Consider the following 18,162-nt stretch of genomic DNA (forward strand, 5'->3'; position numbering starts at 1 on the left):
TTTAAAAGCTTACAGCACCTGGTATTCCCAGGCGGTCTCCCATCCAAGTACTAACCAGGCCCGACCCTGCTTAGCTTCCGAGATCAGACGAGATCGGGCGTGCCCAAGGTGGTATGGCCGTAAGCGAATACTGCTGCCAAAATTGGGCTATTTAAAAGGTTAGACCATTAGTGAAGAAAACTAAGAACAACTTTTGAAAAAACTCAAACTCTTTCATGCTTTCTGAAGAATCTCAGAGACTTTTTAAGGCTTTTTGAAGCTCAGGCACTCTTTTTTTTTTTTTTAAAAGCTTACAGCACCTGGTATTCCCAGGCGGTCTCCCATCCAAGTACTAACCAGGCCCGACCCTGCTTAGCTTCCGAGATCAGACGAGATCGGGCGTGCCCAAGGTGGTATGGCCGTAAGCTAAAACTGCTGCCAAAATTGGGCTATTTAAAAGGTTAGACCATTAGTGAAGAAAACTAAGAACAACTTTTGAAAAAACTCAAGCTCTTTCATGCTTTCTGAAGAATCTCAGAGACTTTTTAAGGCTTTTTGAAGAAGCTCAGGGACTCTTTTTTTTTTTTCTTAAAAAAGCTTACAACACCTAGTATTCCCATGCGGCCTCCCATCCAAGTACTAACCAGGCCTTATTTAAAAGCTTAGACCATTAGTGAAGAAGACTAAGAAGAACTTTTGAAAAAACTCAAACTCTTTCATGCTTTCTGAAGAATCTCAGAGACTTTTTAAGGCTTTTTGAAGCTCAGGCACTCTTTTTTTTTTTTTTTTTTTTTTTAAAAGCTTACAGCACCTGGTATTCCCAGGCGGTCTCCCATCCAAGTACTAACCAGGCCCGACCCTGCTTAGCTTCCGAGATCAGACGAGATCGGGCGTGCCCAAGGTGGTATGGCCGTAAGCTAAAACTGCTGCCAAAATTGGGCTATTTAAAAGGTTAGACCATTAGTGAAGAAAACTAAGAACAACTTTTGAAAAAACTCAAGCTCTTTCATGCTTTCTGAAGAATCTCAGAGACTTTTTAAGGCTTTTTGAAGAAGCTCAGGGACTCTTTTTTTTTTTTCTTAAAAAAGCTTACAACACCTAGTATTCCCATGCGGCCTCCCATCCAAGTACTAACCAGGCCTTATTTAAAAGCTTAGACCATTAGTGAAGAAGACTAAGAAGAACTTTTGAAAAAACTCAAACTCTTTCATGCTTTCTGAAGAATCTCAGAGACTTTTTAAGGCTTTTTGAAGCTCAGGGACTCTTTTTTTTTTTTTTAAAAGCTTACAGCACCTGGTATTCCCAGGCGGTCTCCCATCCAAGTACTAACCAGGCCCGACCCTGCTTAGCTTCCGAGATCAGACGAGATCGGGCGTGCCCAAGGTGGTATGGCCGTAAGCGAATACTGCTGCCAAAATTGGGCTATTTAAAAGGTTAGACCATTAGTGAAGAAAACTAAGAACAACTTTTGAAAAAACTCAAACTCTTTCATGCTTTCTGAAGAATCTCAGAGACTTTTTAAGGCTTTTTGAAGCTCAGGCACTCTTTTTTTTTTTTTTAAAAGCTTACAGCACCTGGTATTCCCAGGCGGTCTCCCATCCAAGTACTAACCAGGCCCGACCCTGCTTAGCTTCCGAGATCAGACGAGATCGGGCGTGCCCAAGGTGGTATGGCCGTAAGCTAAAACTGCTGCCAAAATTGGGCTATTTAAAAGGTTAGACCATTAGTGAAGAAAACTAAGAACAACTTTTGAAAAAACTCAAGCTCTTTCTTGCTTTCTGAAGAATCTCAGAGACTTTTTAAGGCTTTTTGAAGCTCAGGGACTCTTTTTTTTTTTTTTAAAAGCTTACAGCACCTGGTATTCCCAGGCGGTCTCCCATCCAAGTACTAACCAGGCCCGACCCTGCTTAGCTTCCGAGATCAGACGAGATCGGGCGTGCCCAAGGTGGTATGGCCGTAAGCGAAAACTGCTGCCAAAATTGGGCTATTTAAAAGGTTAGACCATTAGTGAAGAAAACTAAGAACAACTTTTGAAAAAACTCAAACTCTTTCATGCTTTCTGAAGAATCTCAGAGACTTTTTAAGGCTTTTTGAAGCTCAGGGACTCTTTTTTTTTTTTTTAAAAGCTTACAGCACCTGGTATTCCCAGGCGGTCTCCCATCCAAGTACTAACCAGGCCCGACCCTGCTTAGCTTCCGAGATCAGACGAGATCGGGCGTGCCCAAGGTGGTATGGCCGTAAGCTAAAACTGCTGCCAAAATTGGGCTATTTAAAAGGTTAGACCATTAGTGAAGAAAACTAAGAACAACTTTTGAAAAAACTCAAGCTCTTTCTTGCTTTCTGAAGAATCTCAGAGACTTTTTAAGGCTTTTTGAAGAAGCTCAGGGACTCTTTTTTTTTTTTCTTAAAAAAGCTTACAACACCTAGTATTCCCATGCGCCCTCCCATCCAAGTACTAACCAGGCCTTATTTAAAAGCTTAGACCATTAGTGAAGAAGACTAAGAAGAACTTTTGAAAAAACTCAAACTCTTTCATGCTTTCTGAAGAATCTCAGAGACTTTTTAAGGCTTTTTGAAGCTCAGGCACTCTTTTTTTTTTTTTTTTTTTTTTTAAAAGCTTACAGCACCTGGTATTCCCAGGCGGTCTCCCATCCAAGTACTAACCAGGCCCGACCCTGCTTAGCTTCCGAGATCAGACGAGATCAGGCGTGCCCAAGGTGGTATGGCCGTAAGCTAAAACTGCTGCCAAAATTGGGCTATTTAAAAGGTTAGACCATTAGTGAAGAAAACTAAGAACAACTTTTGAAAAAACTCAAGCTCTTTCATGCTTTCTGAAGAATCTCAGAGACTTTTTAAGGCTTTTTGAAGAAGCTCAGGGACTCTTTTTTTTTTTTCTTAAAAAAGCTTACAACACCTAGTATTCCCATGCGGCCTCCCATCCAAGTACTAACCAGGCCTTATTTAAAAGCTTAGACCATTAGTGAAGAAGACTAAGAAGAACTTTTGAAAAAACTCAAACTCTTTCATGCTTTCTGAAGAATCTCAGAGACTTTTTAAGGCTTTTTGAAGCTCAGGCACTCTTTTTTTTTTTTTTTTTTTTTTTAAAAGCTTACAGCACCTGGTATTCCCAGGCGGTCTCCCATCCAAGTACTAACCAGGCCCGACCCTGCTTAGCTTCCGAGATCAGACGAGATCGGGCGTGCCCAAGGTGGTATGGCCGTAAGCGAAAACTGCTGCCAAAATTGGGCTATTTAAAAGGTTAGACCATTAGTGAAGAAAACTAAGAACAACTTTTGAAAAAACTCAAACTCTTTCATGCTTTCTGAAGAATCTCAGAGACTTTTTAAGGCTTTTTGAAGCTCAGGGACTCTTTTTTTTTTTTTAAAAGCTTACAGCACCTGGTATTCCCAGGCGGTCTCCCATCCAAGTACTAACCAGGCCCGACCCTGCTTAGCTTCCGAGATCAGACGAGATCGGGCGTGCCCAAGGTGGTATGGCCGTAAGCGAATACTGCTGCCAAAATTGGGCTATTTAAAAGGTTAGACCATTAGTGAAGAAGACTAAGAAGAACTTTTGAAAAAACTCAAACTCTTTCATGCTTTCTGAAGAATCTCAGAGACTTTTTAAGGCTTTTTGAAGCTCATGGACTCTTTTTTTTTTTTTAAAAGCTTACAGCACCTGGTATTCCCAGGCGGTCTCCCATCCAAGTACTAACCAGGCCCGACCCTGCTTAGCTTCCGAGATCAGACGAGATCGGGCGTGCCCAAGGTGGTATGGCCGTAAGCGAATACTGCTGCCAAAATTGGGCTATTTAAAAGGTTAGACCATTAGTGAAGAAAACTAAGAACAACTTTTGAAAAAACTCAAACTCTTTCATGCTTTCTGAAGAATCTCAGAGACTTTTTAAGGCTTTTTGAAGCTCAGGCACTCTTTTTTTTTTTTTTAAAAGCTTACAGCACCTGGTATTCCCAGGCGGTCTCCCATCCAAGTACTAACCAGGCCCGACCCTGCTTAGCTTCCGAGATCAGACGAGATCGGGCGTGCCCAAGGTGGTATGGCCGTAAGCTAAAACTGCTGCCAAAATTGGGCTATTTAAAAGGTTAGACCATTAGTGAAGAAAACTAAGAACAACTTTTGAAAAAACTCAAGCTCTTTCATGCTTTCTGAAGAATCTCAGAGACTTTTTAAGGCTTTTTGAAGAAGCTCAGGGACTCTTTTTTTTTTTTCTTAAAAAAGCTTACAACACCTAGTATTCCCATGCGGCCTCCCATCCAAGTACTAACCAGGCCTTATTTAAAAGCTTAGACCATTAGTGAAGAAGACTAAGAAGAACTTTTGAAAAAACTCAAACTCTTTCATGCTTTCTGAAGAATCTCAGAGACTTTTTAAGGCTTTTTGAAGCTCAGGCACTCTTTTTTTTTTTTTTTTTTTTTTTAAAAGCTTACAGCACCTGGTATTCCCAGGCGGTCTCCCATCCAAGTACTAACCAGGCCCGACCCTGCTTAGCTTCCGAGATCAGACGAGATCGGGCGTGCCCAAGGTGGTATGGCCGTAAGCTAAAACTGCTGCCAAAATTGGGCTATTTAAAAGGTTAGACCATTAGTGAAAAAAACTAAGAACAACTTTTGAAAAAACTCAAGCTCTTTCATGCTTTCTGAAGAATCTCAGAGACTTTTTAAGGCTTTTTGAAGAAGCTCAGGGACTCTTTTTTTTTTTTCTTAAAAAAGCTTACAACACCTAGTATTCCCATGCGGCCTCCCATCCAAGTACTAACCAGGCCTTATTTAAAAGCTTAGACCATTAGTGAAGAAGACTAAGAAGAACTTTTGAAAAAACTCAAACTCTTTCATGCTTTCTGAAGAATCTCAGAGACTTTTTAAGGCTTTTTGAAGCTCAGGGACTCTTTTTTTTTTTTTTAAAAGCTTACAGCACCTGGTATTCCCAGGCGGTCTCCCATCCAAGTACTAACCAGGCCCGACCCTGCTTAGCTTCCGAGATCAGACGAGATCGGGCGTGCCCAAGGTGGTATGGCCGTAAGCGAATACTGCTGCCAAAATTGGGCTATTTAAAAGGTTAGACCATTAGTGAAGAAAACTAAGAACAACTTTTGAAAAAACTCAAACTCTTTCATGCTTTCTGAAGAATCTCAGAGACTTTTTAAGGCTTTTTGAAGCTCAGGCACTCTTTTTTTTTTTTTTAAAAGCTTACAGCACCTGGTATTCCCAGGCGGTCTCCCATCCAAGTACTAACCAGGCCCGACCCTGCTTAGCTTCCGAGATCAGACGAGATCGGGCGTGCCCAAGGTGGTATGGCCGTAAGCTAAAACTGCTGCCAAAATTGGGCTATTTAAAAGGTTAGACCATTAGTGAAGAAAACTAAGAACAACTTTTGAAAAAACTCAAGCTCTTTCTTGCTTTCTGAAGAATCTCAGAGACTTTTTAAGGCTTTTTGAAGCTCAGGGACTCTTTTTTTTTTTTTTAAAAGCTTACAGCACCTGGTATTCCCAGGCGGTCTCCCATCCAAGTACTAACCAGGCCCGACCCTGCTTAGCTTCCGAGATCAGACGAGATCGGGCGTGCCCAAGGTGGTATGGCCGTAAGCGAAAACTGCTGCCAAAATTGGGCTATTTAAAAGGTTAGACCATTAGTGAAGAAAACTAAGAACAACTTTTGAAAAAACTCAAACTCTTTCATGCTTTCTGAAGAATCTCAGAGACTTTTTAAGGCTTTTTGAAGCTCAGGGACTCTTTTTTTTTTTTTTAAAAGCTTACAGCACCTGGTATTCCCAGGCGGTCTCCCATCCAAGTACTAACCAGGCCCGACCCTGCTTAGCTTCCGAGATCAGACGAGATCGGGCGTGCCCAAGGTGGTATGGCCGTAAGCTAAAACTGCTGCCAAAATTGGGCTATTTAAAAGGTTAGACCATTAGTGAAGAAAACTAAGAACAACTTTTGAAAAAACTCAAGCTCTTTCTTGCTTTCTGAAGAATCTCAGAGACTTTTTAAGGCTTTTTGAAGAAGCTCAGGGACTCTTTTTTTTTTTTCTTAAAAAAGCTTACAACACCTAGTATTCCCATGCGCCCTCCCATCCAAGTACTAACCAGGCCTTATTTAAAAGCTTAGACCATTAGTGAAGAAGACTAAGAAGAACTTTTGAAAAAACTCAAACTCTTTCATGCTTTCTGAAGAATCTCAGAGACTTTTTAAGGCTTTTTGAAGCTCAGGCACTCTTTTTTTTTTTTTTTTTTTTAAAGCTTACAGCACCTGGTATTCCCAGGCGGTCTCCCATCCAAGTACTAACCAGGCCCGACCCTGCTTAGCTTCCGAGATCAGACGAGATCGGGCGTGCCCAAGGTGGTATGGCCGTAAGCGAAAACTGCTGCCAAAATTGGGCTATTTAAAAGGTTAGACCATTAGTGAAGAAAACTAAGAACAACTATTGAAAAAACTCAAACTCTTTCATGCTTTCTGAAGAATCTCAGAGACTTTTTAAGGCTTTTTGAAGCTCAGGCACTCTTTTTTTTTTTTTCAAAGCTTACAGCACCTGGTATTCCCAGGCGGTCTCCCATCCAAGTACTAACCAGGCCCGACCCTGCTTAGCTTCCGAGATCAGACGAGATCGGGCGTGCCCAAGGTGGTATGGCCGTAAGCGAAAACTGCTGCCAAAATTGGGCTATTTAAAAGGTTAGACCATTAGTGAAGAAAACTAAGAACAACTATTGAAAAAACTCAAACTCTTTCATGCTTTCTGAAGAATCTCAGAGACTTTTTAAGGCTTTTTGAAGCTCAGGGACTCTTTTTTTTTTTTTAAAAGCTTACAGCACCTGGTATTCCCAGGCGGTCTCCCATCCAAGTACTAACCAGGCCCGACCCTGCTTAGCTTCCGAGATCAGACGAGATCGGGCGTGCCCAAGGTGGTATGGCCGTAAGCGAATACTGCTGCCAAAATTGGGCTATTTAAAAGGTTAGACCATTAGTGAAGAAGACTAAGAAGAACTTTTGAAAAAACTCAAACTCTTTCATGCTTTCTGAAGAATCTCAGAGACTTTTTAAGGCTTTTTGAAGCTCATGGACTCTTTTTTTTTTTTTAAAAGCTTACAGCACCTGGTATTCCCAGGCGGTCTCCCATCCAAGTACTAACCAGGCCCGACCCTGCTTAGCTTCCGAGATCAGACGAGATCGGGCGTGCCCAAGGTGGTATGGCCGTAAGCGAATACTGCTGCCAAAATTGGGCTATTTAAAAGGTTAGACCATTAGTGAAGAAAACTAAGAACAACTTTTGAAAAAACTCAAACTCTTTCATGCTTTCTGAAGAATCTCAGAGACTTTTTAAGGCTTTTTGAAGCTCAGGCACTCTTTTTTTTTTTTTTAAAAGCTTACAGCACCTGGTATTCCCAGGCGGTCTCCCATCCAAGTACTAACCAGGCCCGACCCTGCTTAGCTTCCGAGATCAGACGAGATCGGGCGTGCCCAAGGTGGTATGGCCGTAAGCTAAAACTGCTGCCAAAATTGGGCTATTTAAAAGGTTAGACCATTAGTGAAGAAAACTAAGAACAACTTTTGAAAAAACTCAAGCTCTTTCATGCTTTCTGAAGAATCTCAGAGACTTTTTAAGGCTTTTTGAAGAAGCTCAGGGACTCTTTTTTTTTTTTCTTAAAAAAGCTTACAACACCTAGTATTCCCATGCGGCCTCCCATCCAAGTACTAACCAGGCCTTATTTAAAAGCTTAGACCATTAGTGAAGAAGACTAAGAAGAACTTTTGAAAAAACTCAAACTCTTTCATGCTTTCTGAAGAATCTCAGAGACTTTTTAAGGCTTTTTGAAGCTCAGGCACTCTTTTTTTTTTTTTTTTTTTTTTAAAAGCTTACAGCACCTGGTATTCCCAGGCGGTCTCCCATCCAAGTACTAACCAGGCCCGACCCTGCTTAGCTTCCGAGATCAGACGAGATCGGGCGTGCCCAAGGTGGTATGGCCGTAAGCTAAAACTGCTGCCAAAATTGGGCTATTTAAAAGGTTAGACCATTAGTGAAGAAAACTAAGAACAACTTTTGAAAAAACTCAAGCTCTTTCATGCTTTCTGAAGAATCTCAGAGACTTTTTAAGGCTTTTTGAAGAAGCTCAGGGACTCTTTTTTTTTTTTCTTAAAAAAGCTTACAACACCTAGTATTCCCATGCGGCCTCCCATCCAAGTACTAACCAGGCCTTATTTAAAAGCTTAGACCATTAGTGAAGAAGACTAAGAAGAACTTTTGAAAAAACTCAAACTCTTTCATGCTTTCTGAAGAATCTCAGAGACTTTTTAAGGCTTTTTGAAGCTCAGGCACTCTTTTTTTTTTTTTTTTTTTTTTTAAAAGCTTACAGCACCTGGTATTCCCAGGCGGTCTCCCATCCAAGTACTAACCAGGCCCGACCCTGCTTAGCTTCCGAGATCAGACGAGATCGGGCGTGCCCAAGGTGGTATGGCCGTAAGCGAAAACTGCTGCCAAAATTGGGCTATTTAAAAGGTTAGACCATTAGTGAAGAAAACTAAGAACAACTTTTGAAAAAACTCAAACTCTTTCATGCTTTCTGAAGAATCTCAGAGACTTTTTAAGGCTTTTTGAAGCTCAGGGACTCTTTTTTTTTTTTTAAAAGCTTACAGCACCTGGTATTCCCAGGCGGTCTCCCATCCAAGTACTAACCAGGCCCGACCCTGCTTAGCTTCCGAGATCAGACGAGATCGGGCGTGCCCAAGGTGGTATGGCCGTAAGCGAATACTGCTGCCAAAATTGGGCTATTTAAAAGGTTAGACCATTAGTGAAGAAGACTAAGAAGAACTTTTGAAAAAACTCAAACTCTTTCATGCTTTCTGAAGAATCTCAGAGACTTTTTAAGGCTTTTTGAAGCTCATGGACTCTTTTTTTTTTTTTAAAAGCTTACAGCACCTGGTATTCCCAGGCGGTCTCCCATCCAAGTACTAACCAGGCCCGACCCTGCTTAGCTTCCGAGATCAGACGAGATCGGGCGTGCCCAAGGTGGTATGGCCGTAAGCGAATACTGCTGCCAAAATTGGGCTATTTAAAAGGTTAGACCATTAGTGAAGAAAACTAAGAACAACTTTTGAAAAAACTCAAACTCTTTCATGCTTTCTGAAGAATCTCAGAGACTTTTTAAGGCTTTTTGAAGCTCAGGCACTCTTTTTTTTTTTTTTAAAAGCTTACAGCACCTGGTATTCCCAGGCGGTCTCCCATCCAAGTACTAACCAGGCCCGACCCTGCTTAGCTTCCGAGATCAGACGAGATCGGGCGTGCCCAAGGTGGTATGGCCGTAAGCTAAAACTGCTGCCAAAATTGGGCTATTTAAAAGGTTAGACCATTAGTGAAGAAAACTAAGAACAACTTTTGAAAAAACTCAAGCTCTTTCATGCTTTCTGAAGAATCTCAGAGACTTTTTAAGGCTTTTTGAAGAAGCTCAGGGACTCTTTTTTTTTTTTCTTAAAAAAGCTTACAACACCTAGTATTCCCATGCGGCCTCCCATCCAAGTACTAACCAGGCCTTATTTAAAAGCTTAGACCATTAGTGAAGAAGACTAAGAAGAACTTTTGAAAAAACTCAAACTCTTTCATGCTTTCTGAAGAATCTCAGAGACTTTTTAAGGCTTTTTGAAGCTCAGGCACTCTTTTTTTTTTTTTTTTTTTTTTTAAAAGCTTACAGCACCTGGTATTCCCAGGCGGTCTCCCATCCAAGTACTAACCAGGCCCGACCCTGCTTAGCTTCCGAGATCAGACGAGATCGGGCGTGCCCAAGGTGGTATGGCCGTAAGCTAAAACTGCTGCCAAAATTGGGCTATTTAAAAGGTTAGACCATTAGTGAAAAAAACTAAGAACAACTTTTGAAAAAACTCAAGCTCTTTCATGCTTTCTGAAGAATCTCAGAGACTTTTTAAGGCTTTTTGAAGAAGCTCAGGGACTCTTTTTTTTTTTTCTTAAAAAAGCTTACAACACCTAGTATTCCCATGCGGCCTCCCATCCAAGTACTAACCAGGCCTTATTTAAAAGCTTAGACCATTAGTGAAGAAGACTAAGAAGAACTTTTGAAAAAACTCAAACTCTTTCATGCTTTCTGAAGAATCTCAGAGACTTTTTAAGGCTTTTTGAAGCTCAGGGACTCTTTTTTTTTTTTTTAAAAGCTTACAGCACCTGGTATTCCCAGGCGGTCTCCCATCCAAGTACTAACCAGGCCCGACCCTGCTTAGCTTCCGAGATCAGACGAGATCGGGCGTGCCCAAGGTGGTATGGCCGTAAGCGAATACTGCTGCCAAAATTGGGCTATTTAAAAGGTTAGACCATTAGTGAAGAAAACTAAGAACAACTTTTGAAAAAACTCAAACTCTTTCATGCTTTCTGAAGAATCTCAGAGACTTTTTAAGGCTTTTTGAAGCTCAGGCACTCTTTTTTTTTTTTTTAAAAGCTTACAGCACCTGGTATTCCCAGGCGGTCTCCCATCCAAGTACTAACCAGGCCCGACCCTGCTTAGCTTCCGAGATCAGACGAGATCGGGCGTGCCCAAGGTGGTATGGCCGTAAGCTAAAACTGCTGCCAAAATTGGGCTATTTAAAAGGTTAGACCATTAGTGAAGAAAACTAAGAACAACTTTTGAAAAAACTCAAGCTCTTTCTTGCTTTCTGAAGAATCTCAGAGACTTTTTAAGGCTTTTTGAAGCTCAGGGACTCTTTTTTTTTTTTTTAAAAGCTTACAGCACCTGGTATTCCCAGGCGGTCTCCCATCCAAGTACTAACCAGGCCCGACCCTGCTTAGCTTCCGAGATCAGACGAGATCGGGCGTGCCCAAGGTGGTATGGCCGTAAGCGAAAACTGCTGCCAAAATTGGGCTATTTAAAAGGTTAGACCATTAGTGAAGAAAACTAAGAACAACTTTTGAAAAAACTCAAACTCTTTCATGCTTTCTGAAGAATCTCAGAGACTTTTTAAGGCTTTTTGAAGCTCAGGGACTCTTTTTTTTTTTTTTAAAAGCTTACAGCACCTGGTATTCCCAGGCGGTCTCCCATCCAAGTACTAACCAGGCCCGACCCTGCTTAGCTTCCGAGATCAGACGAGATCGGGCGTGCCCAAGGTGGTATGGCCGTAAGCTAAAACTGCTGCCAAAATTGGGCTATTTAAAAGGTTAGACCATTAGTGAAGAAAACTAAGAACAACTTTTGAAAAAACTCAAGCTCTTTCTTGCTTTCTGAAGAATCTCAGAGACTTTTTAAGGCTTTTTGAAGAAGCTCAGGGACTCTTTTTTTTTTTTCTTAAAAAAGCTTACAACACCTAGTATTCCCATGCGCCCTCCCATCCAAGTACTAACCAGGCCTTATTTAAAAGCTTAGACCATTAGTGAAGAAGACTAAGAAGAACTTTTGAAAAAACTCAAACTCTTTCATGCTTTCTGAAGAATCTCAGAGACTTTTTAAGGCTTTTTGAAGCTCAGGCACTCTTTTTTTTTTTTTTTTTTTTAAAGCTTACAGCACCTGGTATTCCCAGGCGGTCTCCCATCCAAGTACTAACCAGGCCCGACCCTGCTTAGCTTCCGAGATCAGACGAGATCGGGCGTGCCCAAGGTGGTATGGCCGTAAGCGAAAACTGCTGCCAAAATTGGGCTATTTAAAAGGTTAGACCATTAGTGAAGAAAACTAAGAACAACTATTGAAAAAACTCAAACTCTTTCATGCTTTCTGAAGAATCTCAGAGACTTTTTAAGGCTTTTTGAAGCTCAGGCACTCTTTTTTTTTTTTTCAAAGCTTACAGCACCTGGTATTCCCAGGCGGTCTCCCATCCAAGTACTAACCAGGCCCGACCCTGCTTAGCTTCCGAGATCAGACGAGATCGGGCGTGCCCAAGGTGGTATGGCCGTAAGCGAAAACTGCTGCCAAAATTGGGCTATTTAAAAGGTTAGACCATTAGTGAAGAAAACTAAGAACAACTATTGAAAAAACTCAAACTCTTTCATGCTTTCTGAAGAATCTCAGAGACTTTTTAAGGCTTTTTGAAGCTCAGGGACTCTTTTTTTTTTTTTAAAAGCTTACAGCACCTGGTATTCCCAGGCGGTCTCCCATCCAAGTACTAACCAGGCCCGACCCTGCTTAGCTTCCGAGATCAGACGAGATCGGGCGTGCCCAAGGTGGTATGGCCGTAAGCGAATACTGCTGCCAAAATTGGGCTATTTAAAAGGTTAGACCATTAGTGAAGAAGACTAAGAAGAACTTTTGAAAAAACTCAAACTCTTTCATGCTTTCTGAAGAATCTCAGAGACTTTTTAAGGCTTTTTGAAGCTCATGGACTCTTTTTTTTTTTTTAAAAGCTTACAGCACCTGGTATTCCCAGGCGGTCTCCCATCCAAGTACTAACCAGGCCCGACCCTGCTTAGCTTCCGAGATCAGACGAGATCGGGCGTGCCCAAGGTGGTATGGCCGTAAGCGAATACTGCTGCCAAAATTGGGCTATTTAAAAGGTTAGACCATTAGTGAAGAAAACTAAGAACAACTTTTGAAAAAACTCAAACTCTTTCATGCTTTCTGAAGAATCTCAGAGACTTTTTAAGGCTTTTTGAAGCTCAGGCACTCTTTTTTTTTTTTTTAAAAGCTTACAGCACCTGGTATTCCCAGGCGGTCTCCCATCCAAGTACTAACCAGGCCCGACCCTGCTTAGCTTCCGAGATCAGACGAGATCGGGCGTGCCCAAGGTGGTATGGCCGTAAGCTAAAACTGCTGCCAAAATTGGGCTATTTAAAAGGTTAGACCATTAGTGAAGAAAACTAAGAACAACTTTTGAAAAAACTCAAGCTCTTTCATGCTTTCTGAAGAATCTCAGAGACTTTTTAAGGCTTTTTGAAGAAGCTCAGGGACTCTTTTTTTTTTTTCTTAAAAAAGCTTACAACACCTAGTATTCCCATGCGGCCTCCCATCCAAGTACTAACCAGGCCTTATTTAAAAGCTTAGACCATTAGTGAAGAAGACTAAGAAGAACTTTTGAAAAAACTCAAACTCTTTCATGCTTTCTGAAGAATCTCAGAGACTTTTTAAGGCTTTTTGAAGCTCAGGCACTCTTTTTTTTTTTTTTTTTTTTTTTAAAAGCTTACAGCACCTGGTATTCCCAGGCGGTCTCCCATCCAAGTACTAACCAGGCCCGACCCTGCTTAGCTTCCGAGATCAGACGAGATCGGGCGTGCCCAAGGTGGTATGGCCGTAAGCTAAAACTGCTGCCAAAATTGGGCTATTTAAAAGGTTAGACCATTAGTGAAGAAAACTAAGAACAACTTTTGAAAAAACTCAAGCTCTTTCATGCTTTCTGAAGAATCTCAGAGACTTTTTAAGGCTTTTTGAAGAAGCTCAGGGACTCTTTTTTTTTTTTCTTAAAAAAGCTTACAACACCTAGTATTCCCATGCGGCCTCCCATCCAAGTACTAACCAGGCCTTATTTAAAAGCTTAGACCATTAGTGAAGAAGACTAAGAAGAACTTTTGAAAAAACTCAAACTCTTTCATGCTTTCTGAAGAATCTCAGAGACTTTTTAAGGCTTTTTGAAGCTCAGGGACTCTTTTTTTTTTTTTTAAAAGCTTACAGCACCTGGTATTCCCAGGCGGTCTCCCATCCAAGTACTAACCAGGCCCGACCCTGCTTAGCTTCCGAGATCAGACGAGATCGGGCGTGCCCAAGGTGGTATGGCCGTAAGCGAATACTGCTGCCAAAATTGGGCTATTTAAAAGGTTAGACCATTAGTGAAGAAAACTAAGAACAACTTTTGAAAAAACTCAAACTCTTTCATGCTTTCTGAAGAATCTCAGAGACTTTTTAAGGCTTTTTGAAGCTCAGGCACTCTTTTTTTTTTTTTTTTTTTTTTAAAAGCTTACAGCACCTGGTATTCCCAGGCGGTCTCCCATCCAAGTACTAACCAGGCCCGACCCTGCTTAGCTTCCGAGATCAGACGAGATCGGGCGTGCCCAAGGTGGTATGGCCGTAAGCTAAAACTGCTGCCAAAATTGGGCTATTTAAAAGGTTAGACCATTAGTGAAGAAAACTAAGAACAACTTTTGAAAAAACTCAAGCTCTTTCATGCTTTCTGAAGAATCTCAGAGACTTTTTAAGGCTTTTTGAAGAAGCTCAGGGACTCTTTTTTTTTTTTCTTAAAAAAGCTTACAACACCTAGTATTCCCATGCGGCCTCCCATCCAAGTACTAACCAGGCCTTATTTAAAAGCTTAGACCATTAGTGAAGAAGACTAAGAAGAACTTTTGAAAAAACTCAAACTCTTTCATGCTTTCTGAAGAATCTCAGAGACTTTTTAAGGCTTTTTGAAGCTCAGGGACTCTTTTTTTTTTTTTTAAAAGCTTACAGCACCTGGTATTCCCAGGCGGTCTCCCATCCAAGTACTAACCAGGCCCGACCCTGCTTAGCTTCCGAGATCAGACGAGATCGGGCGTGCCCAAGGTGGTATGGCCGTAAGCGAATACTGCTGCCAAAATTGGGCTATTTAAAAGGTTAGACCATTAGTGAAGAAAACTAAGAACAACTTTTGAAAAAACTCAAACTCTTTCATGCTTTCTGAAGAATCTCAGAGACTTTTTAAGGCTTTTTGAAGCTCAGGCACTCTTTTTTTTTTTTTTAAAAGCTTACAGCACCTGGTATTCCCAGGCGGTCTCCCATCCAAGTACTAACCAGGCCCGACCCTGCTTAGCTTCCGAGATCAGACGAGATCGGGCGTGCCCAAGGTGGTATGGCCGTAAGCTAAAACTGCTGCCAAAATTGGGCTATTTAAAAGGTTAGACCATTAGTGAAGAAAACTAAGAACAACTTTTGAAAAAACTCAAGCTCTTTCTTGCTTTCTGAAGAATCTCAGAGACTTTTTAAGGCTTTTTGAAGCTCAGGGACTCTTTTTTTTTTTTTTAAAAGCTTACAGCACCTGGTATTCCCAGGCGGTCTCCCATCCAAGTACTAACCAGGCCCGACCCTGCTTAGCTTCCGAGATCAGACGAGATCGGGCGTGCCCAAGGTGGTATGGCCGTAAGCGAAAACTGCTGCCAAAATTGGGCTATTTAAAAGGTTAGACCATTAGTGAAGAAAACTAAGAACAACTTTTGAAAAAACTCAAACTCTTTCATGCTTTCTGAAGAATCTCAGAGACTTTTTAAGGCTTTTTGAAGCTCAGGGACTCTTTTTTTTTTTTTTAAAAGCTTACAGCACCTGGTATTCCCAGGCGGTCTCCCATCCAAGTACTAACCAGGCCCGACCCTGCTTAGCTTCCGAGATCAGACGAGATCGGGCGTGCCCAAGGTGGTATGGCCGTAAGCTAAAACTGCTGCCAAAATTGGGCTATTTAAAAGGTTAGACCATTAGTGAAGAAAACTAAGAACAACTTTTGAAAAAACTCAAGCTCTTTCTTGCTTTCTGAAGAATCTCAGAGACTTTTTAAGGCTTTTTGAAGAAGCTCAGGGACTCTTTTTTTTTTTTCTTAAAAAAGCTTACAACACCTAGTATTCCCATGCGCCCTCCCATCCAAGTACTAACCAGGCCTTATTTAAAAGCTTAGACCATTAGTGAAGAAGACTAAGAAGAACTTTTGAAAAAACTCAAACTCTTTCATGCTTTCTGAAGAATCTCAGAGACTTTTTAAGGCTTTTTGAAGCTCAGGCACTCTTTTTTTTTTTTTTTTTTTTTTTTAAAAGCTTACAGCACCTGGTATTCCCAGGCGGTCTCCCATCCAAGTACTAACCAGGCCCGACCCTGCTTAGCTTCCGAGATCAGACGAGATCAGGCGTGCCCAAGGTGGTATGGCCGTAAGCTAAAACTGCTGCCAAAATTGGGCTATTTAAAAGGTTAGACCATTAGTGAAGAAAACTAAGAACAACTTTTGAAAAAACTCAAGCTCTTTCATGCTTTCTGAAGAATCTCAGAGACTTTTTAAGGCTTTTTGAAGAAGCTCAGGGACTCTTTTTTTTTTTTCTTAAAAAAGCTTACAACACCTAGTATTCCCATGCGGCCTCCCATCCAAGTACTAACCAGGCCTTATTTAAAAGCTTAGACCATTAGTGAAGAAGACTAAGAAGAACTTTTGAAAAAACTCAAACTCTTTCATGCTTTCTGAAGAATCTCAGAGACTTTTTAAGGCTTTTTGAAGCTCAGGCACTCTTTTTTTTTTTTTTTTTTTTTTTAAAAGCTTACAGCACCTGGTATTCCCAGGCGGTCTCCCATCCAAGTACTAACCAGGCCCGACCCTGCTTAGCTTCCGAGATCAGACGAGATCGGGCGTGCCCAAGGTGGTATGGCCGTAAGCGAAAACTGCTGCCAAAATTGGGCTATTTAAAAGGTTAGACCATTAGTGAAGAAAACTAAGAACAACTTTTGAAAAAACTCAAACTCTTTCATGCTTTCTGAAGAATCTCAGAGACTTTTTAAGGCTTTTTGAAGCTCAGGGACTCTTTTTTTTTTTTTAAAAGCTTACAGCACCTGGTATTCCCAGGCGGTCTCCCATCCAAGTACTAACCAGGCCCGACCCTGCTTAGCTTCCGAGATCAGACGAGATCGGGCGTGCCCAAGGTGGTATGGCCGTAAGCGAATACTGCTGCCAAAATTGGGCTATTTAAAAGGTTAGACCATTAGTGAAGAAGACTAAGAAGAACTTTTGAAAAAACTCAAACTCTTTCATGCTTTCTGAAGAATCTCAGAGACTTTTTAAGGCTTTTTGAAGCTCATGGACTCTTTTTTTTTTTTTAAAAGCTTACAGCACCTGGTATTCCCAGGCGGTCTCCCATCCAAGTACTAACCAGGCCCGACCCTGCTTAGCTTCCGAGATCAGACGAGATCGGGCGTGCCCAAGGTGGTATGGCCGTAAGCGAATACTGCTGCCAAAATTGGGCTATTTAAAAGGTTAGACCATTAGTGAAGAAAACTAAGAACAACTTTTGAAAAAACTCAAACTCTTTCATGCTTTCTGAAGAATCTCAGAGACTTTTTAAGGCTTTTTGAAGCTCAGGCACTCTTTTTTTTTTTTTTAAAAGCTTACAGCACCTGGTATTCCCAGGCGGTCTCCCATCCAAGTACTAACCAGGCCCGACCCTGCTTAGCTTCCGAGATCAGACGAGATCGGGCGTGCCCAAGGTGGTATGGCCGTAAGCTAAAACTGCTGCCAAAATTGGGCTATTTAAAAGGTTAGACCATTAGTGAAGAAAACTAAGAACAACTTTTGAAAAAACTCAAGCTCTTTCATGCTTTCTGAAGAATCTCAGAGACTTTTTAAGGCTTTTTGAAGAAGCTCAGGGACTCTTTTTTTTTTTTCTTAAAAAAGCTTACAACACCTAGTATTCCCATGCGGCCTCCCATCCAAGTACTAACCAGGCCTTATTTAAAAGCTTAGACCATTAGTGAAGAAGACTAAGAAGAACTTTTGAAAAAACTCAAACTCTTTCATGCTTTCTGAAGAATCTCAGAGACTTTTTAAGGCTTTTTGAAGCTCAGGCACTCTTTTTTTTTTTTTTTTTTTTTTTAAAAGCTTACAGCACCTGGTATTCCCAGGCGGTCTCCCATCCAAGTACTAACCAGGCCCGACCCTGCTTAGCTTCCGAGATCAGACGAGATCGGGCGTGCCCAAGGTGGTATGGCCGTAAGCTAAAACTGCTGCCAAAATTGGGCTATTTAAAAGGTTAGACCATTAGTGAAGAAAACTAAGAACAACTTTTGAAAAAACTCAAGCTCTTTCATGCTTTCTGAAGAATCTCAGAGACTTTTTAAGGCTTTTTGAAGAAGCTCAGGGACTCTTTTTTTTTTTTCTTAAAAAAGCTTACAACACCTAGTATTCCCATGCGGCCTCCCATCCAAGTACTAACCAGGCCTTATTTAAAAGCTTAGACCATTAGTGAAGAAGACTAAGAAGAACTTTTGAAAAAACTCAAACTCTTTCATGCTTTCTGAAGAATCTCAGAGACTTTTTAAGGCTTTTTGAAGCTCAGGGACTCTTTTTTTTTTTTTTAAAAGCTTACAGCACCTGGTATTCCCAGGCGGTCTCCCATCCAAGTACTAACCAGGCCCGACCCTGCTTAGCTTCCGAGATCAGACGAGATCGGGCGTGCCCAAGGTGGTATGGCCGTAAGCGAATACTGCTGCCAAAATTGGGCTATTTAAAAGGTTAGACCATTAGTGAAGAAAACTAAGAAC

The 18,162-nt window shown here is 41.3% G+C and overlaps 51 non-coding genes across 51 annotated transcripts; all 51 read right to left on the bottom strand.

The window, feature by feature from the left end:
• Positions 1-6: 6 nt before the first annotated feature.
• On the bottom strand, positions 7-125 carry LOC143704882 (5S ribosomal RNA). Its single transcript, XR_013191822.1, has one exon. It is a non-coding gene; the product is annotated as a 5S ribosomal RNA (ribosomal RNA).
• A 162-nt stretch (positions 126-287) lies between these two features.
• LOC143704883 (5S ribosomal RNA) lies at positions 288-406 on the bottom strand. Its single transcript, XR_013191823.1, has one exon. It is a non-coding gene; the product is annotated as a 5S ribosomal RNA (ribosomal RNA).
• Positions 407-778: 372 nt separating this feature from the next.
• Positions 779-897, bottom strand: LOC143704884 (5S ribosomal RNA). The gene has a single exon (XR_013191825.1). It is a non-coding gene; the product is annotated as a 5S ribosomal RNA (ribosomal RNA).
• A 363-nt stretch (positions 898-1,260) lies between these two features.
• LOC143704885 (5S ribosomal RNA) lies at positions 1,261-1,379 on the bottom strand. Its single transcript, XR_013191826.1, has one exon. It is a non-coding gene; the product is annotated as a 5S ribosomal RNA (ribosomal RNA).
• Positions 1,380-1,541: 162 nt separating this feature from the next.
• LOC143704887 (5S ribosomal RNA) lies at positions 1,542-1,660 on the bottom strand. The gene has a single exon (XR_013191828.1). It is a non-coding gene; the product is annotated as a 5S ribosomal RNA (ribosomal RNA).
• Positions 1,661-1,822: 162 nt separating this feature from the next.
• On the bottom strand, positions 1,823-1,941 carry LOC143704888 (5S ribosomal RNA). The gene has a single exon (XR_013191829.1). It is a non-coding gene; the product is annotated as a 5S ribosomal RNA (ribosomal RNA).
• Positions 1,942-2,103: 162 nt separating this feature from the next.
• Positions 2,104-2,222, bottom strand: LOC143704889 (5S ribosomal RNA). The gene has a single exon (XR_013191830.1). It is a non-coding gene; the product is annotated as a 5S ribosomal RNA (ribosomal RNA).
• Positions 2,223-2,594: 372 nt separating this feature from the next.
• LOC143704716 (5S ribosomal RNA) lies at positions 2,595-2,713 on the bottom strand. The gene has a single exon (XR_013191661.1). It is a non-coding gene; the product is annotated as a 5S ribosomal RNA (ribosomal RNA).
• Positions 2,714-3,085: 372 nt separating this feature from the next.
• LOC143704891 (5S ribosomal RNA) lies at positions 3,086-3,204 on the bottom strand. The gene has a single exon (XR_013191831.1). It is a non-coding gene; the product is annotated as a 5S ribosomal RNA (ribosomal RNA).
• A 161-nt stretch (positions 3,205-3,365) lies between these two features.
• Positions 3,366-3,484, bottom strand: LOC143704892 (5S ribosomal RNA). The gene has a single exon (XR_013191832.1). It is a non-coding gene; the product is annotated as a 5S ribosomal RNA (ribosomal RNA).
• A 161-nt stretch (positions 3,485-3,645) lies between these two features.
• Positions 3,646-3,764, bottom strand: LOC143704893 (5S ribosomal RNA). Its single transcript, XR_013191833.1, has one exon. It is a non-coding gene; the product is annotated as a 5S ribosomal RNA (ribosomal RNA).
• A 162-nt stretch (positions 3,765-3,926) lies between these two features.
• LOC143704894 (5S ribosomal RNA) lies at positions 3,927-4,045 on the bottom strand. The gene has a single exon (XR_013191834.1). It is a non-coding gene; the product is annotated as a 5S ribosomal RNA (ribosomal RNA).
• Positions 4,046-4,417: 372 nt separating this feature from the next.
• On the bottom strand, positions 4,418-4,536 carry LOC143704895 (5S ribosomal RNA). The gene has a single exon (XR_013191836.1). It is a non-coding gene; the product is annotated as a 5S ribosomal RNA (ribosomal RNA).
• A 363-nt stretch (positions 4,537-4,899) lies between these two features.
• LOC143704896 (5S ribosomal RNA) lies at positions 4,900-5,018 on the bottom strand. The gene has a single exon (XR_013191837.1). It is a non-coding gene; the product is annotated as a 5S ribosomal RNA (ribosomal RNA).
• Positions 5,019-5,180: 162 nt separating this feature from the next.
• LOC143704897 (5S ribosomal RNA) lies at positions 5,181-5,299 on the bottom strand. Its single transcript, XR_013191838.1, has one exon. It is a non-coding gene; the product is annotated as a 5S ribosomal RNA (ribosomal RNA).
• A 162-nt stretch (positions 5,300-5,461) lies between these two features.
• LOC143704899 (5S ribosomal RNA) lies at positions 5,462-5,580 on the bottom strand. Its single transcript, XR_013191840.1, has one exon. It is a non-coding gene; the product is annotated as a 5S ribosomal RNA (ribosomal RNA).
• Positions 5,581-5,742: 162 nt separating this feature from the next.
• LOC143704900 (5S ribosomal RNA) lies at positions 5,743-5,861 on the bottom strand. The gene has a single exon (XR_013191841.1). It is a non-coding gene; the product is annotated as a 5S ribosomal RNA (ribosomal RNA).
• A 368-nt stretch (positions 5,862-6,229) lies between these two features.
• Positions 6,230-6,348, bottom strand: LOC143704902 (5S ribosomal RNA). The gene has a single exon (XR_013191842.1). It is a non-coding gene; the product is annotated as a 5S ribosomal RNA (ribosomal RNA).
• A 161-nt stretch (positions 6,349-6,509) lies between these two features.
• On the bottom strand, positions 6,510-6,628 carry LOC143704903 (5S ribosomal RNA). Its single transcript, XR_013191843.1, has one exon. It is a non-coding gene; the product is annotated as a 5S ribosomal RNA (ribosomal RNA).
• Positions 6,629-6,789: 161 nt separating this feature from the next.
• Positions 6,790-6,908, bottom strand: LOC143704904 (5S ribosomal RNA). The gene has a single exon (XR_013191844.1). It is a non-coding gene; the product is annotated as a 5S ribosomal RNA (ribosomal RNA).
• A 161-nt stretch (positions 6,909-7,069) lies between these two features.
• LOC143704905 (5S ribosomal RNA) lies at positions 7,070-7,188 on the bottom strand. Its single transcript, XR_013191845.1, has one exon. It is a non-coding gene; the product is annotated as a 5S ribosomal RNA (ribosomal RNA).
• Positions 7,189-7,350: 162 nt separating this feature from the next.
• Positions 7,351-7,469, bottom strand: LOC143704906 (5S ribosomal RNA). The gene has a single exon (XR_013191846.1). It is a non-coding gene; the product is annotated as a 5S ribosomal RNA (ribosomal RNA).
• Positions 7,470-7,840: 371 nt separating this feature from the next.
• On the bottom strand, positions 7,841-7,959 carry LOC143704907 (5S ribosomal RNA). The gene has a single exon (XR_013191847.1). It is a non-coding gene; the product is annotated as a 5S ribosomal RNA (ribosomal RNA).
• A 372-nt stretch (positions 7,960-8,331) lies between these two features.
• LOC143704908 (5S ribosomal RNA) lies at positions 8,332-8,450 on the bottom strand. Its single transcript, XR_013191848.1, has one exon. It is a non-coding gene; the product is annotated as a 5S ribosomal RNA (ribosomal RNA).
• Positions 8,451-8,611: 161 nt separating this feature from the next.
• Positions 8,612-8,730, bottom strand: LOC143704909 (5S ribosomal RNA). Its single transcript, XR_013191849.1, has one exon. It is a non-coding gene; the product is annotated as a 5S ribosomal RNA (ribosomal RNA).
• Positions 8,731-8,891: 161 nt separating this feature from the next.
• LOC143704911 (5S ribosomal RNA) lies at positions 8,892-9,010 on the bottom strand. The gene has a single exon (XR_013191851.1). It is a non-coding gene; the product is annotated as a 5S ribosomal RNA (ribosomal RNA).
• Positions 9,011-9,172: 162 nt separating this feature from the next.
• Positions 9,173-9,291, bottom strand: LOC143704913 (5S ribosomal RNA). The gene has a single exon (XR_013191852.1). It is a non-coding gene; the product is annotated as a 5S ribosomal RNA (ribosomal RNA).
• Positions 9,292-9,663: 372 nt separating this feature from the next.
• Positions 9,664-9,782, bottom strand: LOC143704914 (5S ribosomal RNA). The gene has a single exon (XR_013191853.1). It is a non-coding gene; the product is annotated as a 5S ribosomal RNA (ribosomal RNA).
• A 363-nt stretch (positions 9,783-10,145) lies between these two features.
• LOC143704915 (5S ribosomal RNA) lies at positions 10,146-10,264 on the bottom strand. The gene has a single exon (XR_013191854.1). It is a non-coding gene; the product is annotated as a 5S ribosomal RNA (ribosomal RNA).
• Positions 10,265-10,426: 162 nt separating this feature from the next.
• On the bottom strand, positions 10,427-10,545 carry LOC143704916 (5S ribosomal RNA). The gene has a single exon (XR_013191855.1). It is a non-coding gene; the product is annotated as a 5S ribosomal RNA (ribosomal RNA).
• Positions 10,546-10,707: 162 nt separating this feature from the next.
• Positions 10,708-10,826, bottom strand: LOC143704917 (5S ribosomal RNA). The gene has a single exon (XR_013191857.1). It is a non-coding gene; the product is annotated as a 5S ribosomal RNA (ribosomal RNA).
• A 162-nt stretch (positions 10,827-10,988) lies between these two features.
• On the bottom strand, positions 10,989-11,107 carry LOC143704918 (5S ribosomal RNA). The gene has a single exon (XR_013191858.1). It is a non-coding gene; the product is annotated as a 5S ribosomal RNA (ribosomal RNA).
• Positions 11,108-11,475: 368 nt separating this feature from the next.
• LOC143704919 (5S ribosomal RNA) lies at positions 11,476-11,594 on the bottom strand. Its single transcript, XR_013191859.1, has one exon. It is a non-coding gene; the product is annotated as a 5S ribosomal RNA (ribosomal RNA).
• A 161-nt stretch (positions 11,595-11,755) lies between these two features.
• LOC143704920 (5S ribosomal RNA) lies at positions 11,756-11,874 on the bottom strand. The gene has a single exon (XR_013191860.1). It is a non-coding gene; the product is annotated as a 5S ribosomal RNA (ribosomal RNA).
• Positions 11,875-12,035: 161 nt separating this feature from the next.
• Positions 12,036-12,154, bottom strand: LOC143704921 (5S ribosomal RNA). Its single transcript, XR_013191861.1, has one exon. It is a non-coding gene; the product is annotated as a 5S ribosomal RNA (ribosomal RNA).
• Positions 12,155-12,315: 161 nt separating this feature from the next.
• LOC143704924 (5S ribosomal RNA) lies at positions 12,316-12,434 on the bottom strand. Its single transcript, XR_013191863.1, has one exon. It is a non-coding gene; the product is annotated as a 5S ribosomal RNA (ribosomal RNA).
• Positions 12,435-12,596: 162 nt separating this feature from the next.
• Positions 12,597-12,715, bottom strand: LOC143704925 (5S ribosomal RNA). The gene has a single exon (XR_013191864.1). It is a non-coding gene; the product is annotated as a 5S ribosomal RNA (ribosomal RNA).
• Positions 12,716-13,087: 372 nt separating this feature from the next.
• On the bottom strand, positions 13,088-13,206 carry LOC143704926 (5S ribosomal RNA). Its single transcript, XR_013191865.1, has one exon. It is a non-coding gene; the product is annotated as a 5S ribosomal RNA (ribosomal RNA).
• A 363-nt stretch (positions 13,207-13,569) lies between these two features.
• On the bottom strand, positions 13,570-13,688 carry LOC143704927 (5S ribosomal RNA). The gene has a single exon (XR_013191866.1). It is a non-coding gene; the product is annotated as a 5S ribosomal RNA (ribosomal RNA).
• A 170-nt stretch (positions 13,689-13,858) lies between these two features.
• On the bottom strand, positions 13,859-13,977 carry LOC143704928 (5S ribosomal RNA). The gene has a single exon (XR_013191867.1). It is a non-coding gene; the product is annotated as a 5S ribosomal RNA (ribosomal RNA).
• A 363-nt stretch (positions 13,978-14,340) lies between these two features.
• Positions 14,341-14,459, bottom strand: LOC143704929 (5S ribosomal RNA). Its single transcript, XR_013191868.1, has one exon. It is a non-coding gene; the product is annotated as a 5S ribosomal RNA (ribosomal RNA).
• Positions 14,460-14,621: 162 nt separating this feature from the next.
• On the bottom strand, positions 14,622-14,740 carry LOC143704930 (5S ribosomal RNA). Its single transcript, XR_013191869.1, has one exon. It is a non-coding gene; the product is annotated as a 5S ribosomal RNA (ribosomal RNA).
• A 162-nt stretch (positions 14,741-14,902) lies between these two features.
• LOC143704931 (5S ribosomal RNA) lies at positions 14,903-15,021 on the bottom strand. Its single transcript, XR_013191870.1, has one exon. It is a non-coding gene; the product is annotated as a 5S ribosomal RNA (ribosomal RNA).
• A 162-nt stretch (positions 15,022-15,183) lies between these two features.
• LOC143704932 (5S ribosomal RNA) lies at positions 15,184-15,302 on the bottom strand. Its single transcript, XR_013191871.1, has one exon. It is a non-coding gene; the product is annotated as a 5S ribosomal RNA (ribosomal RNA).
• A 373-nt stretch (positions 15,303-15,675) lies between these two features.
• Positions 15,676-15,794, bottom strand: LOC143704717 (5S ribosomal RNA). The gene has a single exon (XR_013191662.1). It is a non-coding gene; the product is annotated as a 5S ribosomal RNA (ribosomal RNA).
• Positions 15,795-16,166: 372 nt separating this feature from the next.
• Positions 16,167-16,285, bottom strand: LOC143704933 (5S ribosomal RNA). Its single transcript, XR_013191872.1, has one exon. It is a non-coding gene; the product is annotated as a 5S ribosomal RNA (ribosomal RNA).
• A 161-nt stretch (positions 16,286-16,446) lies between these two features.
• On the bottom strand, positions 16,447-16,565 carry LOC143704936 (5S ribosomal RNA). Its single transcript, XR_013191874.1, has one exon. It is a non-coding gene; the product is annotated as a 5S ribosomal RNA (ribosomal RNA).
• A 161-nt stretch (positions 16,566-16,726) lies between these two features.
• On the bottom strand, positions 16,727-16,845 carry LOC143704937 (5S ribosomal RNA). The gene has a single exon (XR_013191875.1). It is a non-coding gene; the product is annotated as a 5S ribosomal RNA (ribosomal RNA).
• Positions 16,846-17,007: 162 nt separating this feature from the next.
• Positions 17,008-17,126, bottom strand: LOC143704938 (5S ribosomal RNA). Its single transcript, XR_013191876.1, has one exon. It is a non-coding gene; the product is annotated as a 5S ribosomal RNA (ribosomal RNA).
• Positions 17,127-17,498: 372 nt separating this feature from the next.
• Positions 17,499-17,617, bottom strand: LOC143704939 (5S ribosomal RNA). The gene has a single exon (XR_013191878.1). It is a non-coding gene; the product is annotated as a 5S ribosomal RNA (ribosomal RNA).
• A 363-nt stretch (positions 17,618-17,980) lies between these two features.
• LOC143704940 (5S ribosomal RNA) lies at positions 17,981-18,099 on the bottom strand. Its single transcript, XR_013191879.1, has one exon. It is a non-coding gene; the product is annotated as a 5S ribosomal RNA (ribosomal RNA).
• Between the last annotated feature and the right edge of the window lie 63 nt (positions 18,100-18,162).

The sequence above is a fragment of the Siphateles boraxobius genome, unplaced genomic scaffold (genome assembly GCF_051911475.1).
Source record: "Siphateles boraxobius isolate OS27281-9 unplaced genomic scaffold, OSU_SipBor_1 390, whole genome shotgun sequence".
NCBI classification, from domain to species: domain Eukaryota; kingdom Metazoa; phylum Chordata; class Actinopteri; order Cypriniformes; family Leuciscidae; genus Siphateles; species Siphateles boraxobius.